The sequence below is a fragment of the Vicugna pacos genome, chromosome 1 (genome assembly GCF_048564905.1).
Source record: "Vicugna pacos chromosome 1, VicPac4, whole genome shotgun sequence".
In the NCBI taxonomy this organism is placed as follows: Eukaryota; Metazoa; Chordata; class Mammalia; order Artiodactyla; family Camelidae; genus Vicugna; species Vicugna pacos.
Genome location: NC_132987.1, coordinates 84,850,962 through 84,872,099, shown reverse-complemented (window position 1 = coordinate 84,872,099; position 21,138 = coordinate 84,850,962). Strand labels below are relative to the sequence as shown.

Genomic DNA, 21,138 nt, shown 5'->3' with positions numbered 1-21,138 from the left:
TAATTTTATTATAACTTAAACTTAGTTTTTTCTTTCATAGACTGTGTTTTTTGTTTTGTATCTAAATTTCATCATCATACAGAAGACCACATAAATTTTCCATGTTTTCCTGTCGAAGTTTTATAGCATTTCATTTTACATTTAGATCTATGGTCTATTTGGGGTTAAATTTAATAAAATGTGTAGAGTTGGCACCTAGGTTATTGCAGATGGAGGTCCAATTGTTCCAGGACCATTTATGAAAAGACCATCCTTTATTCATTGAATTGTCCTTTGCTCCTTTGTCAAAGATCAGATGTGTTTGTCTGGATCATTTCTGGGCTATTTTCCCTTGACCTATGTGTCTAGTCGTTCTAAAATTCCCTGAAGTATTTATTACTGTAGTTCTAGAGTCAGGCTTGCATTCAAGTAATGTGAGTCCTTCAATTGTATTCTTCTTCCTCTTCAGTATTTTATTAGATATTTCTGTCTTATGCCTTTCAATACAAACGTTAGAACCAGTTTTTCAATTATGAATAATGCGGCTCTGAAGATTCATATGTTTGTGTATGGACATATGTTTTCATTTCTCTTGTGTATATACCTTGGGGTGGAAATGCTGGGTCACAGATACAGTAAATTTTTTGTACCATTTTCAAAAACTGCTATACTGTTTTCCAAAGTAGCTCCACCATTTTACATTCCCAACATGAGTGTGTGAGACTTCCAATTATGCCACATCAGCAACAGTACTTGTTACTACTGTTGGCCTTTTTTATGACAGCTTTATATTTCATGTAAAGTGGTATCTTACTGTGGGTTTCACTGATTTCCTAGGCTAATAATGTTGAGCATCTTGTCATGAACTATTGACCTGCATCTTCTTTGGAGAAATGACTATTCAGAATCCTTTGCCATTTCTGTCATGGGGTAATTTGTGATTTTATTACTGAGTTGTAAGAGTCCTTTCTATTTTCTACATACAAGTTCATTTTCAATTTTATGATTTCCATATATTTTCTCTCACTCTGTTAGTTGTCTTTCTGGATGGCAGCCTCTGAAGCAAAAAGGGCTCAATTCTGATGAAGTCTAGTTTGTTTAACATATTGCCTGTGCTCCTGGTGTCATATTTAAGCAACAATTGCACAATACAATGTCATAAATATTTACACCTATGTTTTTCTTCAGAGTTTTATAGATTTAGCTTTCACTCTTTAGGAATTTAATACAATATATGTTAACTTTTGTTTAGGTTTGGAAGCAGAGGTTCAACATCACTCTTTTGCATGTGGATATCTTGTTGCCCCAGGACAATTTGCTGAAGAGATTATTCTTTCCCCCATTTAAATTATCTGGCTTTCTTGTCAAAAAATCAACTGCCCATAATTAGAGGGTACATTTCAGGAACCTCATCTGTTTTCCATTGATCTATAATGTTGAGCTTTGTGCCAGTACCAAACTGTTTTGATTATTGTATGTTTCAAACAAGTTTTGAAATCAGAAGTATGAGTTCCACTGCTTTATTCTTCTTATTCAAGACTGTATTGGCTGTTTGGAGTCCCTGTGAGTTATAGGATTAACTTAACAGTTTCTATAAAGAAGCAAGCTGGGATTTTCAGTTATTACCTTGCATCTGTAGATCAATTTGAGGTGCACTGTCATTTTAACAGTATCAAGTCTTCTGATCCATGAACACAAGATGTCTTTCCATTTATTTCTACATCCTTGAATTTCTTTCAACAATGTATTATAGCTTTCAGTATAAGTTTTGTACTTCTTTTCTTAGATGTGTTCCTAAGTATTTCCTCTTTGTTGCTACCAAAAATGGGATTCTTTTCAAAATTTTCTTTTGGTTGCTCATGGCAAAGGGACAAAACACAATCAATACACATATATTAATCTGGTTTCCTGCAAGCTTGCCAACTTGTTTATTAGTTCTAACAGTTTTTTAAGTTGCTTCTTTAGGATTTTTTATGTACAAGATTATGTTATCTGCAGAAACAGGTACATTTTTCACTTCTTCCTTTCCATACTGAATGCCTTTCACTCCATATCTTGCCCAGTTGATCTGCACAGAAATTCCAACAATGTTGACTAGTAATGGCAAGAGCAGATATCCTCATCTTTATCTCAAGTTGGTAGGAAACTTTTCTGTCTTTTATCACTGAGTATGTTAGCTGTGAGTTTTTTAATAAGCGTCTTTTGTCAGGATTCATGAGTTCTCTTCTATTCCTACTTTTTTTCTTTTTTTTTTATAACAGAAGAGTGTTAAAATTTTGTGAAGCATTTTTCTTTCTCTTTGGAGATGCTGACATAGTTGTCCTTTTGTCTCTTGATATGATTTTATTTGATTCCTTTTTTTGAAGGTTAAACCACCTTGCATTCATGAAATAAAATTCACTTGGTTGTTATGTATAATCATTTTTATATGTTGCTGGATTTAATAGTTTTTTTTAGAATTTTGCAGGTATATTCATAACACGTATTGGTTTAGAGTTCCCTCATGATTTATTTGTCAGGCTTTGGTATGAGAATAAATTTGTTTTTATTTCTGTGGTATCAGTTGTTATTTCTCCTCTTTAATTTCTTATTTCATTTATTTGGGTCCTGCCTCTTCTCAGTGAACCTGGTGAATACAATTGTTTGTTAATTTTGTTTTCTTTTCAGAAAACAGCTCTTGGTTTTACTGACCTTTTCTATTCTTTTTCCTGTTCTATTTTATTTATTTCATTTCTGATTTTATCATTTCCTTCCTTCTGCTCACTTTCAGGTTTATTCTTTCTTTCTAATTCTTTAAGGTGGTAGGTTAGGTTGTTTACTTGAGATTTCCTTGATTCTGGAAGGCCTGTATTGCTATGAACTTCCCTCTTATTTGGTTTTACTGCACTCCACAGATTTTTTAAAGCTGTGTTTTCATTTTCATTTGTTTTGAATTATTTTCTGATTTCTCTTTTAATTTCATCATTAAACGTTTGGCTTTTGAGTAGCATGTCATTTAGTCTCCATTTGTTTCTTCTTTTCCTGTTTTTTCTTTCTGTGGGTGATTTCTCATTTCAAAATATTTTGGTCAGAAAACATGCTTGAAATAATTTTTATCTTCTTAAACTTGTTGAGACTTGTTTTGTGACCTAGTATTTGGCCTATCTTAGAGGATGGTACATGCACAATTGAAATGAATGTGTTTTCAGCTTTTCTACATGTAGTGTCCTGTAGATATGATTTAGGTCCAATGTGTCTATTGTGTCATTTAGGACCTCTGTTGCATTATTTATTTTCTGTCTAGATGATCTGTCCATTGATGTCAGTGGGGTGTTAAAAGCCTACTACTATGATATTGTGAATTTCTCCCTTTATATCTGTTAGTATTTGTCTTATATATTTAGGCTCCATTACTGGGTGCATTTATGCTAACAAATGTAATATCCTCTTCTTGTATTGATCCATTTATCATTATATAATGCTCTTCATTGTCTTTCATTATGGCCTTTGTTTTAAAGGACTGTTCGCTTTTAAGCTATTGAGTTATATGTATATTTGGATATTTTGGATCTTAGCCCCTTATCAGATATATTATTTTCAATTATCTTCTCCCATTCAGTAGGTTGCCTTTTCATTTTGTTCATGGTTTCCTTTGCTGTGCAGAAGCTTTCCAGTTTGATATAGTCCCACTTGCTTATTTTTACTTTTGTTGCTTTTGCTTTTGGTGTCAGATTAAAAAATCTTCGCCATGACTTATGTCATGGAGCTTATGACCTATGTTTTCATCTGGGAGTTTTGTGTTGTCAGGTCCCATGTTCAAGTCTTTAATTCACTTAGAGTTAATTCTTCTATATGATATAAAATAGTGCTCCAATTTTATTCTCTTCTATGTGGCTGTCCAGGTTTCTCAGTGACAGTAATTGAAAAAACTGTCCTTTCCCCATTCTATATTCTTGGTTCCTTCATCATAAATGAATTATAACATAAATGCATAGGTTTATTTCTGGGCTCTCTATTCAGTTCCATTGATTTATGTGTCTCTTTTATGCCAATATGCTGTTTTAATTACCATAGCTTTGTAATATAGTTAGAAATTAGGGAGAGTGATGCCCCTGGCTTTGTTCTTTTTTCTCAATATTGCTTTGAGAAATACTGCTTTTTTTCCTTTTGGTTTTCTGTATATCTCATGTACTTTTTTTCATCTAATTTTTTAATGCTTCATCGAGTATTTCCTAATGTAACGTTTTAATTTCTTTAATAAGTCACTCTTTCTAAATATCATATTATGTTATATCATATTATATCTTATCACATTTATATTGTATAGTTTTCTGTGATTGCTCTAGGGTTTAAACATACATCCTACCAGAATCAACATCCAATTTATACTAGCTTAACTCTAGCAATATATAAAAATGTTACACCTATAGAACTCTTTTTACTTTCTTCCATTTTGTGGTATTAGTGTTATAACATATTATAGGTATTAATGTTTGAGACATATACAATATTATAATTTTCACTTTACAAATCTGTTGACATTTCCTTAGACCAATACATTTTGTTACAACTAACCTTCTTTGTTAGTTATTAGTAAATATGTTACACACATATTACATTTCTGTATGATACAAGTCTGCGATTTTATTATACACATATTATTTTTTGCAAATTGGTTTTTAAATGAATCATGAGAAAAAAAATTAAAACAGGCATTTAAGGTGAGAAGGGTATATAGCTCAAGTGGTAGAGTAAATGCTTAGCATGCATGAACTCCCAGGTTCAATCCTCAGTACCTCCTCTAAAAATAAATAAACCAAATTACTTCTCCTGCCCTGCCCATCCCCACCAAAAAATAGGCATTTAAACCATTATAATTGCTTACTTATTTTACTAATGCTCTTTGGCTTTTTGCATGGATTTGAATTACTTCCTGTGCTACTTGCTTTCAGCTTGTAAATTTTCTTTAAATGTTCTTTAAATGTTCCTATAAGGTACATCTGCTAGCAACAGAGTCTCTGTCTGTGTTTATCTGAGTCAATTTACAATTTGTATTTATTTTTGAAATATAGATTTACTGGATATGAGATTCTTGTTTGACAAGTTTATTTTCTCCCTGAGCACTACAAATGTGTTATCCAACTGCTTTTAGCCTAAATTGTTTCTACTGAGAAGTCAGCATTAAACTACTTGGGGTTCCTCAATAATTGATGGGTGATTTTCCTCTTGCTGTTTTCAAGGATTTTTGTCTTTGAGTTTCAGCAGTATTACTATTATGTATTTCTTTATTAATATGCTTGCATTTTATATTTTGAATATCTTAAAACACCCTGGATATGTAAGTTATGGTTTTGCAATAAATTTGGTAAGTTTTATCCCATTATTTCTTCAAAATATTTGTTCTGCTTCTTTCTCACTTTCTTCTCTTCCAGGTACTCCTATATGCATATGCTGATGCATTTAGTGGCGTCCCTCATTTCTCTGATACTCTGTTGATTTTTCTTCATTCTTCTCTCTCTGTATCTTTTGAATTGCATAATCCCTATTAATATAGCTTCAAGTTAACTCATTCTACCTTTTGTCAGTTCAAATCTACACATGAGAAGTTGGTTGCCAAGATGGTGGAGTAGGAAGACCCTAAACCCACCTCATCCCATGGGCACACCAAAATTATAACTATGTAAATATAAACTGTTCATGAAAATGGCCAGAAGCCTAGCAAAAAAGATATTCTAAAGCTAAAGATATGAAGAAGGAAGCACACTGAAGTGGATATAAGAGGAGGAAATGCAGTAGTCAAGACCCATACCTTAGGTGGGTGACCCTTACATGGGAGGATAATTGCAATTGCATAGGTTGTCTCTAAGAGGGAGGAGTCTCAGTTCCACATTGGGCTCCCCAGCCTGGAAAGTCCTGCACCAGGAAGATGAGTAGATCTAAAGACACACACAAAATTAAAGTGAGGGGATAGGAAAAAGGTACTCTATACCAATGGAAATGAAAAGGAAGCAAAGCTTGCACCAGACAAAACAGACTTTAAAACAAAGACTGTAACAAGAGAGAAAGAAGAACATTTCACAATGACCAAGGCATTAATCATATAACAAGATATAACAATTGTACATATTTATACATACAACATAGGAACACCTAAATATATGAAGCATGTATTAACAAACATAAAGGGATAAATTGACAATGACATAATAATAAGGGACTTCAACACTCCAATTACATCAATGTACAGATCATCCAGACAAATAATCAATAAGGAAAGACTGCTCTTAAACAACATATTAGACCAAATGGATCTAACATATTTATATAGAACAACTCATCCAAAAGTAGCAGAGGACGCAATCTTCTCAAGTGCATATGAAACATTTCCTGGATAGATCACATGCTAGGCAGTAAAAATAGCCTTGGTATATTTAAGAAAATTAGAATCATATCAAGCATCTTTTCCTCACACAAGGCAATGAGATGAGAAAGCAACTACATGAAAAAACTGCAGAAAACATAAATAAAAAAGGCCAAACAATATGCTACTAAAAACCCAAAGGGTCACTGAAAAAAATTAAAGAACAAATGAAAAACATCTAGATATAAATGAAATTTAAAACACAATGATCCAAAAATCTATGGTATGCAGCAAAAGCATCTTAGAGGAACACTTATACTGATACAAGCCTACCTCAGGAAACAAGAAAATTCTCAAATAAACAACCTAACCCTACACCTAGAGAAATTAGAAAAAGAACAAACAAGTCCAAAGTGAGTAGAAGGAAATAAATTATAAAGATCAGAGCAGAAAGAAATGAAATAGAGACTAAAATACAATGGAGAGGACCAGTGAGATTAAGACCTGGTTCACTGAAAAAAATACACAAAAATGATGAAGCTTAGTCAGAGTCATAAAGAAAAAAAGCAAAAATCAGTAAAATCAGAAATGAAAAGGGAAAAGTTAAAATTAACACAATAGAAATAGAAATCATAAGAAATCACTATGAACAATCATATACCAATCAAATGGACAACCAAGAATAAATGGACAAAGCTAGAAATGTACAATCTACCAGGACTGAACTATGAAAAATATGAATAGAGCAATAACTAGTAATGAAATTAATCAGTTATTTAAAAATTCCCAGCAACAGGAGTCCAGACCAGAAGGTTTCTTGGGTGAATTCTACCCAACATTTAGAGAAGACTTAACATCTTTCTTCTCAAACTATTTCAAAAAAATTGTGGGGGAAGAAATGCTTCCAAACTCATTCCGTAGGCCAGAATTACCCCAATACCAAAACCAGACAAAGATACCATATAAAATGAAAAATTACAGGTCAATATCACTGATGAACTAAATGCAAAAAATCCTCAATAAAACAGCACATCCGTTTGAGTTTATATGATTTGAGACTATATAGTTTGACTCTATATGATTATCAGTCTAAAGCAAAGAGATATACAAATGGGTAAATATATTTGAAAAAACAAGGTAACCACAAATCAAAAGCATAAAATAGAATCACAAAGCCCAAAAAGAAAAGAAATAAAGCTAATACAAAAGAAAATTATCAAATCACACACACAAAGAAAGGAACAAAGAAGAAATACAAAATCAGCTGGAAAACAAAGTATAAAATCTCAATAAACACACATTTATCAATAGTAACCATAAATGTCAATGGATTAAATGCTCCAAACAACACAGAGTGGCAGACTGGATAATAAAACAAGACCCTACAATATGCTGCATACAAGACACCCACTTTAGGGAAAGGACACACATAGATTGAAAGTGAGAGAACAGAAAAAGATATAGTATGCAAATGGAAATGACAAGAAAGCAGAGGTACCAATACTCATATAAGACAAAATAGACTTTAAAACAAAGGCCATACAGAAAGATAAAGAAGGACACAATATAATGATAAAAGGAACAATAAAAGAAGAGGCTACTATACTTGCTAACATATATGCACCCAATATAGAAGTGCCCAAATAGAGAAGACAAATACTAACAAATATAAAGAGAGAAATTAGTGGAAATACAATAATAGTAAGAGACTTTGACACCCCACTAACATCATTGGACAGGACTTCCAAACAGAAAAGCAGTAAGGCAATGGAGACACTACAAGGCACAATGGAACAGTTAGACTTAATTTATATTTTTAGGACACTACATCTCCAAAAAACAGAATATACATTCCTTTCAATTTCACATGAAACATTCTCTAGGATATACCATATACTCAGACACAAAAGAATTCTCAACAAATTTAAGAGGACAGAAATTATTTCTTTTCTGGCCACAATGGCATGAAACTAAAAATAAAACACAGAAAGAAAAATAAGAAGAAAATGACTGCATGGAGACTAAACAACATGCTACTAAAAAAGCAATGGATCTATGATGAAATCAAAGAAGAAATTTAAAAATACCATGAGACCAATGACAATGAAAACACAACCACACACAATCTACAGGATGCAGTAAAAGAGTACTAAGAGGGAAGTTCATAGTGATAAAGGCCTTCCTCAAAAAATAACAATCTCAAATAAACAACCAAGACTACCATCTAAAAAAAAAATAGAAAAAGAAGAACAAACAAAATCCAAAGTCACCAGAAGGAAAGCAATAATAAAGATCAGAGAGGAAATAAATGAAACAGAAATTTTAAGAGAACAATAGGAAAAAAATCAATCAAAACAAGAACTGGTTTTTTGAAAGAGTAAACAAAATCAACAAACCTCTGGCCAGGCTCACCCAAGAAGAAAAGAGAGAGGACACAAACAAAATAAAAAAAGAAAATGGAGAAATTACAAACACCACCACAAAAATACAAAGAAACCATAAGAGAATACTATAAACAACTATATGGAAACAAGCTGGACAATTATAGGCCAATATTGCTGATGAACATAGAGTCAACAATTCTCAACAAAATATTAGCAAACAGAATTCAACAACACATGAAAAAGATCATACACACTATGATGAAGTTGGATTCATACCAGGGACAAAAGAATGGTTCAACATATGCATCAATCGATGTGATACACCACATCAACAAAAGAAAGGACAAAAATCACATGATCATCTCAATAGACATAGAAAAAGCATTTGAACTTCACCACCCACTTATAATAAAAACTCTTACCAAAGTGGGTATAGAGGGAACATATCTCAACATAATAAAAGCTATTTATGACAAACCCACTGTCAACATAATACTCAACAGTGAAAAGCTGAAAGCCTTCTTGCTAAAATCTGGAACAAGACAACAATGTCCACTCTCAGCACTTCTATTCAACGTAGTATTGGAAATCCTTATCTTAGTAATCATACAATAAAAATAAAAAGGATCCAAATTGGAAGAGAAGAGGTAAAATTGTCACTATATGCAGATGACATGATACTATGCATAGAAAACCCAAAAGCTCCACACAAAACCTACTAGAACTGATAAAATAATTCAGCAAGCTAGCAGGATACAAGATTAACAAACAGAAGTCAATTGCATTTATTTACACTAACAATGAAATATCAGAAAAGGAAAGCAAAGAAACAATCCTTTCTAAAATTGCATCAAAAAACAAAATGCAATACTTAGGAAGGAACCTAAACAAGGAGGTGAAAGACTTATACATGGAGAACTACAAAACACTGATTAAGGAAATTAAAGAAGAATTTTTCTTAACATTTTTTATTGATTTATAATCATTTTACCCATTTATGATAAAAACTCTCGCCAAAGTGGGTATAGAGGGAACATATCTCAACATAATAAAAGCTATATATGACAAACCTACAGCCAGCATAGTACTCAATGGTGAAAAACTCAAAAGCTTCCCATTAAAATCTGGGACAAGACAAGGATGCCCACTATCACCACTCCTATTCAACATAGTCCTGGAAGTCCTAGCCACAGCAATCAGGCAAGAGAAAGAAATAAAAGGGATCCAAATTGGAAAAGAAGAGGTAAAAGTGTCATTATATGCTGACGACATGTTACTATATATAGAAAACCCTAAAAGGTCCACACAAAAGCTACTAGAGCTGATTGAAGAATTCAGCAAGGTAGCAGGTTACAAAATTAACATTCAAAAATCAGTTGCATTTCTTTACAGTAATGATAAATCAACAGAAAAAGAAAGTAAAGAAACAATCCCCTTTAAAATAGCACCCAAAGTAATAAAATATCTGGGAATAAATCTAACCAAGGAGGTGAAAGAACTTTACACAGAAAACTATAAACCATTGATGAAGGAAATTAAAGAAGACTTTAAAAAATGGAAAGATATTCCATGCTCTTGGATTGGAAGAATCAATATTGTTAAAATGGTCACACTGCCCAAGGCAATCTACAGATTTAATGCAATCCCTATCTAATTACCCAGGACATATTTCACAGAACTAGAACAAATCATAATAAAATTTATATGGAACCATCAAAGACCTAGAATTGCCAAAGCATTACTGAAGAGAAAGAAAGAATTATTTTTTAATGGAAAGATATCCCATGTTCCTGGATTGGAAGAATCAATATTGTTAAAATGGTCATACTGCCCAAGGCAATCTACAGATTTAATGCAATCCCTATCAAATTACCCAGGACATTTTTCACAGAGCTAGAACAAATAATCCTAAAATTTATATGGAATCACAAAAGATCCAGAATTGCCAAAGCAATACTGAAGAAAAAAGACAAAGCTGGGGCCAAAATCTTCCCGGACTTCAGACTATACTAAAGAGCTACGGTAATCAAAAAGCATGGTATTGGCACAAAGAGAGACATGTGGATCAACGGAACAGAACAGAGAGCTTAGAAATAAATCCAGACACGTATAGTCAATTAATCTTCAACAAACGAGGCCAGAATATACAATGGAGAAAAGACAGTCTCTTCAGCAAGTCGTGTTGGGAAAGCTGGACAGACGCATGTAAATCAATGAAGTTAGAACATTCCCTCACAACATACACAAAAATAAACTCAAAATGCTTTAAAGACTTCAACATAAGACACTACAAATCTCCTGGAAGAAAACATAGACAAAACATTCTCTAACACAAATCTCAGCAATGTTCTCCTGGGGCAGTCTATCCATGCAATAGAAATAAAAGCAAAAATAAACTAATGGGACCTAATGAAACTTAAAAGCTTTTTGGCATAGCAAAGGAGACTATAAACAAAACAAAAGGCCTATGGAATGGAAAAAATATCTACAAATGATGCAACTGATAAGAGCTTAATCTCCAGAATATATGAAAAGTTTATACAACTTAATTACAAAAAACTGTCCAAAAATGAGCAGAAAACCCAAACAAGTAATTTTCCAATGAAGCCATACAAATGGCCAATAGGCACATGAAAAGATGCTCAACATCACTAATTATCAGAGAAATGCAAATCAAAACTACAATGAGGTATCACCTCACACCAGGCAGAATGGTCATAATTAAAAGTCCACAATGAATTCTAGAGAGGATGTGGAGAAAACAGGAACCCTCCTACACTGCTGGTGGGAATGTAATTTGGTACAGCCATTATGGAAAACACTATGGAGATTTCTTAAAAACTAAAAATAGCTTTACCCTTTGATTCAGTAATCCCACTCCTGGGTATATATCTGGAGAAAATCCCAATTTGAAAAGATACATGCCCCCAGTATTCATAGCAGCACTATTTACAATAACAAGGACATAGAATCAACCTAAATGTCCATTGACAGATGACTGAATGAGGAAGTCATGGTATGTATCTGTGCATGTATACATATGCACACACACACACACACACACACACACACACAGGAATACTATTCAGCCATTAAAAATAATGAAAGAATGCCATTTGCTGCAATATGGATGGAACTGGAGATTGTCGTTCTAAATGAAGTAAGCCAGAAAGAGAAAGAAAAATACCACATATCACTTATATGTGGAATTTAAAGACAAAAGACATAAGTGAACTTACTTACTAAATGGAAAAAAGACTCAGACAAAGAAAACAAACTTAGGGTTCCCAGGTGGGAAGGGGTAGGAAGGGATAAATTGGAAGTTCGAGGTTTGCAGATAGTAACTAAATATATAAAATAGAAACAACAAGTTTATACTGTATAGCACAGGGAACTATATCTTACAACAACCTACGATGAAAAATATGAAAATAAATACATGTATGTATGTATACAACTGCAACATTTTGCTGTACACCAGAAATGGATACATTGTAAACTAATTACACTTCAAAAAAAAAGAATAAAAAAAGAAATTTTTTTTAAAAACTTTAGCATATCAAATTCAACAATACATTAAAAAAAATCATATACCATGATCAAGTGGGATTTATCCCAAGGATGAAAGGATGGTTTAATATCCACAAATCAAACAAAGGCTACATTAATTAATTTGAAAAGAATCATATCATCTCAATAGATGCAGAAAAAACTTTTTAGAAAATTCAACATTTATGATAAAACTCTTCAGAAAAATGGGTATAGAGGCAATTTACCTCAACATAATAAAGGCCACATATGACAAGACCACAGCTAACATCACACTCAGTGGAGAAAAGCTGAAAGCATTTCCTTAAGATCAGGATAAAGACAAGGATACCCATTTTTGCCACTTTTATTCAACATAGTATTGGAAGTCCCAGCCATGACAATTAGACAAGAAAAAGAAATAAAAGGAATCCAAATTAGAAAGGAAAAAGAAGAAAACTGTCACTGCTGGCAGATGAAATGAAAGCATACACAGGAAATCCTCAAGATGTTACAAAAAAAGCTACTAGAACACATCAATGAGTTCAGTAAAATTGCAAGACACAAAATTAATGTACAGAAACCTGTTGCATTTCTGCACACTAACTACAAATTATTAGAAAGAGAAAGCAAGAAATCAATCCCATTTACAATCTCATCAAAAAGAATAAAATACATAGGAGTAAATCTCACCACGGGAAGTAAAAACCTTGTTCTCAGAAAATTTTGAGACACTGATGAAAGAAAATGAACATGACACAGATGGAAAGACACACTGTGTTTATCTACTGGAAGAACTTGTTAAAACGATAATACTATCCAAGGCAAAATACAGATTCAATGAAATCCCTATCAAATAACCAACGTATTTCTCACAGAACTAGAAAAAAAAATTCTAAAATTTGATGGGAAACCCAAAAGACCCTAAATAACTAAAAAAATCTTGAGAAAGAACAAAGCTGAAGGTATCACACTTTCCGACTTCAGACTATTAGAAAGCTACAGTCATCAATATAACATGGTCTTGGCACAAAAAAAGACACACAAATCAATGGAATAGAATAGAGAGACCAGAAATGAATTCACACTTACATGTACAATTAACCTACAACAAAGGAGACAAGAATACATAATAGGAAAAAGACAGCCTCTTCAACAAATGGTGTTGGAAAAATTGGACTGCAACATGCAAAAGAATCAAACTGGACTACTCTCTCATACTATGCACAAAAATTAATTCAAAATGGATTCAAGACTTAAATGTAAGGCCTGAAACCGTAAAACTTCTAGAAGGAAACATAGGCAGTATGCTCTTTTACATTGGTCTTAGTAATATTTCTTGGGTATATTATCTCAGGTAAGGGAAACATAAGCAAAAATAAACAAATGGGACTATATCAGACTAGAAAGCTTTTGCACAGTACAGGAAACTATCAATAAAATGAAATGGCAGCCTACAGAATGGGAGAATATATTCTCAAATAATACATCTGCTAAGGGGTTAATACCCAAAACATGCAAGAGCTCATACAACACAACATCAAAAACAACAACAACAACAACAACAAAAACAAGCAACCTGATTTTAAAATAGGCAGAGAATATGAACAGACATTTTTCCAAGAAAGATATACAAATGACCAACAGGCATGTGGAAAGTGCTCAACATCACTAATTACCAGGAAAATGCAAATCAAAACCACAATAAGATATCATCTCACACTTGTCAAAATGGCTATCATCCAAAAGAAAAAAAAAATGAGCATTGGTGAGGATGTGGAGAAAAAGGAACCTTCCTGAACTGCTGGTAGCATATGAACTGGTGCAGCCACTATGGAAAACAGAGTGGAGACTCCTAAAAAAATTAAAGACAGAACTACTTACCATATGATCCAGAAATTCCACTCCTTGGCATTTATCCAAGGAAAACAAAAACATTAATTAGAAAAGATATATGCACCCCTATGTTGATTGCAGGATTATTTACAATAGTCAATATACAGAAGCAACTTAAGTGCCCATTAATAGATGAGTGAATGAAAAAGACGTGGTACACATATTCAAGAGAAAAATACTTAGCCATTAAAAATGATTGAAATCTTGCCATTTGTGACAACATGGAAGGACCTAGAGGGTATTATACTTAATGAAACAAGTCAGAGAAAGACAAATGCTGTATGATTTCACTTACATGTGGAATATAAAAAATACAACAAATGAACAACCGTAACAAAACAGAAACAAAACAGAGAACAAGCAGCTGGCTGCCAGAGGGGAAGAGCGCGCAGGGAGGAAAGAAATAGGTGAGGAAGATTAAGCAGTACAAAGTTCCAGTTTCAAAATAACTGAGTCACAGGTATCCAAAGTACAGTGTGGGGAACATAGTCAGTATCTATGTAATATTTTCATATAGTGACATATATACTTCCAGTGGTGATTATTTTGAAACATACAGAAATATTAAATCACTATGTCATGAACCAGGAACTACTATAGTGTTGTAGGTCAATTTTACTTCAAAAACAAACAAGCAAACTCATAGAAAGATCATATTTGTGGTCATCAGAGGCGCATGGTGCGGAGGGGAGGAGGAATTGGATGGTGGTAGTCAAAAGGTGCCAACTTCCAGTTGTAATACAAATAAGTACTAAGGATGCAATGTACAACATGATAAATATAATTAACACATGATAAGTATAATTAATATCATTTTATATATATTTTACATGAAAGCTGTTAAGAGAGTAAATCCTGAGTTCTCATCAAAGAAAAAAATTTCTATTTCTTTAATTTTTTATCTATATGAGATGATGTATGTTCCCTCAACTTATTGTGATAATCATTTCATAAGGTATGTAAGTTAAATCATTATGTTGTATACCTTAAACATACAGTTCTGTATGTCAATACATCTCAATAAAACTGGAAAAAGATCACTATGATACTGGCATGAAAACAGACACATACATCAATGGAACAGAATGGAGAGTTCAGAAATAAATCCACACAAACCAGGTCAACTAATCTTTAACAAGGGCACCAAGAATACACAACAGGAAAAAGACAGTCTCTCCATAAATGGTGGTGGGAAAATTGGATATTCACATGCAAGAGAATGAAATTGGACACTGATCTTACGCCACTCACAAAAATAATCTCAAAATGGACTAAATACTTAAATGTAAGTCCATAAAACTCACAGAAGAAAACATAGGGGAAAAGCCTCTTGACATTGGTCTTGGCAATGATTTTTTTTTGGATTTGACGCCCAAGCAAAAGTTAAAAAAAAAAAAAGCGAAAATAAACAAGTGGGACTACATCAAACTAAAAATACTCTGCACAGCAGAGGAAACCATTACCAAAATGAAAAGGCAATCTAAGGAACGAGAGAAAATATTGACAATACATGTATTTGAAAAGGGGTTAATATCCAAAATATATAAGAAACTCAATAGAATAATAATAATAATTCTATTTAAAGTGAGCAGAGAACATTAATAGACATTTCTACAAAGAAGATATATATATAAGGTGGAAGAAAAAAGCTCAACATTACTAATCATCAAGGAAATACAAATCAAAACTGTACTGAAATATCATCTCACATCTGTTATAAGAGCTGTCATCAAGGAAACAAGAGATGAGTGTTTGCAATGATCTGAAGAAAAAGGAACCCTCATGTACTATTGGTAGGAACGTAAATTGGTAATCACTAAAATACAGCATGAAGGTTTTCCAAAAGTTAAAACAGGACTACCATATAATCCAGCAATCTCATTTCTGGTTATACATCCTAAGAAAATGAAATTATCATCTTGAAGAGAAACCGGCACCCGCAAGTTCACTACAGCATTATTCACAATAGTCAAAACAGAAAACAACCTAACTGTCCGTGGTGGAATAAACAGATGTAGAGAATGTGACGCACGCACACACAATGGAATCTTATTCAGCCATAAAAAGAACGAAATCCTGCCATTTGAAACAATATGGATGAACTTTGAGTACATGCTAAATCTAAAAAAAAAAAACAAAAAACAAAAAAAAACAACTTACAGACGCAGAGTAGGATAGTGGTAGTCAAGGGCTGAGGACCGGGGAAATGGCGCGCTGTTGGTCAAACAGTAAAAACTCCCAGTTATGACAATACAACTTTAGTTACAGTTGACACTACTGTTTTAAACACTTGAAATCTGCTGAAAGAGTAAATATTGAAAGTTCACACCACACACCAAAACAAGGGTAATTATGGAAGGTAGGTAACTAAACTCATGTCGCAATCACTTCACAATATATACCTGTATCAAATCATTACATTGTACCACTTAAACTGACACAGTGAAGCATGTCAATTATTTCTCAAAAAGACAGCAAAAAAAAAAAAAGAAGGAAAAAAGGTACTTACCACTATGCATGTACCTGAGGCTGTTCCTCAGGGGAAAGATTCCGCGAACAGGCAGCGGCTGCCTCCTAAGATGAATTCCAGACAGGTTCCTGATACCAGGAGGAACAGGCCCTGAGGGTATGCACTGCAACAGGGTGCTTGGGTGGCTGTGGCCTGGGACCTTGGCCGACCTTGGACCGGTGCCCCGGTTCCCAGTCAGAAGCTGGCACAGCTGCCAGGGGCCTGCCGCCTCCGCCTTCGCCTCAGGAAGGAGACAGACCGCGGGTCCCCTGCGCATGCGCGCTTCACGCCCCCGTGCTGGCCTCGGGCGGTCGCGCGCCTGCTGTCTTTCCGCCAGGAGCTCAGTCTTCAGTGCCCCACACCTGGCGGGGCTTCTGGAGTGAAGTGCTTCTGCGTTGTGACTCTGACCTGGGCGCTGGGGGAGGCTTTGGTCAGGCTTCAGTCAAGATTAGGATTTGCTTCATAGGTTGCGTTGGCCAGACTGCTCACAAACGGGTCCAAGAGGAGGAGCACCCAGGTGTTTCTCATCCCAGACGTTTAATTTTGATGTATATTTTTGTTTATGGATAGGGAGCTATTTCAGCTTAATATTTTTAAGTTAAAATGCTCTTTCCAATATGATCTCACTTTCTTAAAGGAATATGAGAAATATTCTGCAAGAATATATTTAAAATGACAGTAGTTACTTCACATAGCCACCAACGGTGTCTATTTCTTTAAATTTTAGTTTCCTTTTATACACTTCTGATTTTATGTCTTTGTTTCATTTTTTCTATGAGAATGTATGAAAGTAATCATTTTATAGTAATAACTTTTCATTCTAATAAATGTAAATTTATAAAGAACTGGTGGACATTGGCATTCTTTTCTGCCGGAAAAGTTACCTTCACTTACTGTTTTTAATGCCTGTGTCAGATTGACATGTCCAAGTCAGGTTGGCTTGATGCAGAATCTGTTCCTCGAGTTGGAAAACCACCTTAAGTCAGTGATTGAGTCAGTGTATTGCTCATTTACTAAAAGAGAAAAGCCAGCCTCTTTCTCCCAAACGCTAAGGCTTGAAGGGACCAATCATAGTCATCTCACTTCACCCTCCCTGGAAGTGCTCTGATTATGGGCTGATTCAGAGCCCCAGCAGGAACCCAGAATAGAGAGTGATGAGGTTGAGCAACCAGCTATAATGAGCCCAGGAACCTGCACATACACTTACACAAGTGGAAGGGAGACCAGGTAGGAGAACCGAGGGGAGAATGGAATCAGAGAGCTGCTCTAAGAGGTGTGGAGAAGATGAGGAAGCGGGCAGCAATAGGGATAGAAACAGACTGGAGTAAGGAAAATGGAAAAGACAGTGAGGTAGAAGAAAGGGAGCTACACAATGAAGGGAAGTACTGTAGAGGCTACTCCAGAGTGTGTGTCACTCACTTAAGGAGAAATGAAATGACACCGAGCTTGATCTAGTGGTGATTACATTACATGAGTATATTAACAGGTAAAAATGCATTGGGCTGCACACATAAGACAAATATATATATTACATGTGCATTATATCTTAATTTTTAAAAATACATCAAACTTCAATGGTGAACTCAGATTCTGATGGCTGAAAGGCCCCTGGTAATTGAGGAAGGAAGTCAAGAAAAATCCATTCACACTAACAGGGAGCAAAGCAAAAACAAAAACTCAAAGAAAAAAATTATGATTTTCCAAAAAAGTACCAAATGGCAATTCCTTTTCTTTCTTTCAACTCAAGCTGCACTGCTATCTTAATCATCAAGATTATAAATATAAATAACTTGATATATGAATCAATATAAATTTATAATATCAATAACTGATATTTATGTTTAATATAAATAACTAGATATTTATATCAATTATATAAATATATCAAAATATTGATATGTCTATAATATTAATATAAATGAGATTCTGATATAGGGCACCAAAATGAAACAACTTAAAGATGCTTCTTTTTTTTCAGCTCCAGGTGAAAAAATACTTAAGATTCTCTTGGGTAAAGAAATCATATTCACTAAAAATCATTAATGCCTCCTTGAAGATGAAACTTTTATTTTTTGAGGTTTTGTTGTTGGTACTAAGTTATATTTGTATAAGGCTTCTGTTCCCAATCAAAGCAGCCATTGCTTTTGTTACTAAGTGCTTTTGTAGTTGGAAGGCCTCACATTTGACAAGAGAAGGAGGGCAAGAAATATTTATTGACTAAATTACTGTGGTTTGATGGTGCTGGGAATTCAGGCCAATAGCAATTCAAGGTACCATTTTAAGGCTGAAGACAAGAGTGTAGAGGTCCTTTATGAAACAAACCTTTGATACAGACTATCTAGGGACCAGGAACTAGAGTAATTTGCCTGAGATTGGATTGTTGTCATTTCTTTAATAATAAGAATTGGTTATCAGCTTACTGGAGAGATTTTCTAGGGCTCTTTGTTTCACATAATGAAAGTGTGATTCTTGAAGGATAGTCTTAGCCCTCCTTGCTAATGATGTCTCTGGCCCAAAGGGCTGCCTCAACACAAACTGTTTCTTATTCTGTCACCCCTTTACCAGAAATCCCTATCGGTTTCCTAGTAATGTCCATTGTGCATTGTTTGCAAATGAAACAAAACTTATTTGCAACTGTGGAACTTATCCAGTCTCTAAGGGCCAAACTTTTAATAAAGTCTCCAGTGAGGACAGTCAGGTTCACTACACATTTCACTGGATATCATTAATTCATGCAAATCTCCCCCAGCTAACTAGTTACAGTTATAATTAACCAAGTCATACACAGACATAAGTAATTTTAGTAGTATGCTCTAAAAAATGAAAAGACACAGAAGCATTAAACAAGACAGCAGTATTTATAATAAAATTACTACTCTAGTATAATAAAGTTTCATAGTGTCTGCAAAAGTATCCACTATTAATGAAAGCTTTTCTTGGCTCCCCTTCATACAGTGTTTCTGTGTTAAAAGAACTGTTCACTGGTTTGACCAAGCTCTCTTATGTATCCATAAGACAAAATTTCCACATTTTTCTATGGGATCAGCTCAGTGTTATGGTGTACTTCTGACCACCTGTTTACTGCAAGCAACACCCTGCTCTACACTTCTCAGGACCCACTCAATGAATATGCCATTTGACAGACAGTACCATCTCAGTATATACTGTCAGTTACAGAAAAATAAAATTTTACCTATTAATCAAAATACGGGAAATAACTTGATCAAAATTGATCTAATTGATCTCAAGTTTGTGGCCCACTTGTGCAGAGCCTGAAACATAGGAGCTGAGAATCATGGGATCCAGTCCTGAACAAGCTTAGTAGAAGGAACTGACATCAGAGATGTTATAAAGGAAGAATCCATGGGACTTGATGACAGCTTGATAACAAAGTGGATATGGATAGTGAGGATAATAGTGTCTTAGATGATCCTGAATGTTTCGAGGGGATGCCTACTGTCTTCCTGTTGCTCTTAGGATACACTTGAGAATCTTGACCCTGGACCACAAGGCCCTGTGATATCTGACCCCTCACTTCTGTTCTAGCTTCACTTACCACCACTATCCTCCAGGGTGGAGCCTGGATAGGGCAGTGGTGGCCATTGTTGGCTGCTACTCAAGTGGTGCCTCAGAAGACATCCAGGCCTCTTATGGTGACTGTCCTGCTACAGCTAATCTCTAAACATACCCTAGAGTCAATATTGGGCCTCCCTAGGAGGTCCAGAAAAAGAGTGGGAACAGGATGAAGGCAGTGATTAGCTGTAAGAGACAAAGGGGATTCGTATCTAAGGCTGCGTCTGAGCAGAGTCAAAGACGCCTATACAGGCAGTGCACTGAACTGTGTACAGAAACCACCTGCTTTAGTCTTCTACTTCTCTAGAGCAAAGGACCTGGTGTGGGAAGAGGGAAAACACACACTTAAAAGGAATGCAGCCAGCTCAAACACAATCCTCAGGGCTTCTGCTCCAGCAACTTGTAATTAGACCCTGCCCCTAACATAGTGGTGACAACCACCACCACCTCACAACAAGCACCAGCTCTAGACTCTCCAGCTGCAGCCTCACCCCCATCAAGGTGATAGCTGCCAGGACACTGTCAGGAAAGACGTCACTGGTATCCTTGTCAAGCCCAGTTCTCCCACCTAACCCACTGCGCACACACAGTCTGTATAGAGACACTCCTACACCTGCACCCCAGTGTTCATAGCAGCACAATTTACAATAGCCAAGACATGGAAACAGCCTAAATGTCCATCAATAGATGACTGCATAAAGATGTGGTATACTTATACAATGGAATACTATTCAGGCATAAAAACCGACAACATAACGCCATTTGCAGCAATATGGATGTCCCTGGAGAATGTTATTCTAAGTGAAGTAAGCCAGAAAGGGAAAGGAAAATACCATATGAGATCGCTCACATGTGGAATCTAAAAACAAACAAACAAACATAAATACAAAACAGAAACAGACTCATAGACATAGAATACAAACTTGCGG

At 34.8% G+C, this 21,138-nt stretch overlaps 1 long non-coding RNA gene across 1 annotated transcript in view; it reads right to left on the bottom strand.

Annotated features, from left to right (window-relative positions):
- Positions 1-16,898, bottom strand: part of LOC140698068 (uncharacterized) — a 218,045-nt gene extending 201,147 nt beyond the window's left edge. The window contains exon 1 of the long non-coding RNA XR_012075478.1: positions 16,637-16,898. This is a non-coding gene — a long non-coding RNA (uncharacterized lncRNA). The remainder of the gene's footprint in view (positions 1-16,636) is intronic.
- Between the last annotated feature and the right edge of the window lie 4,240 nt (positions 16,899-21,138).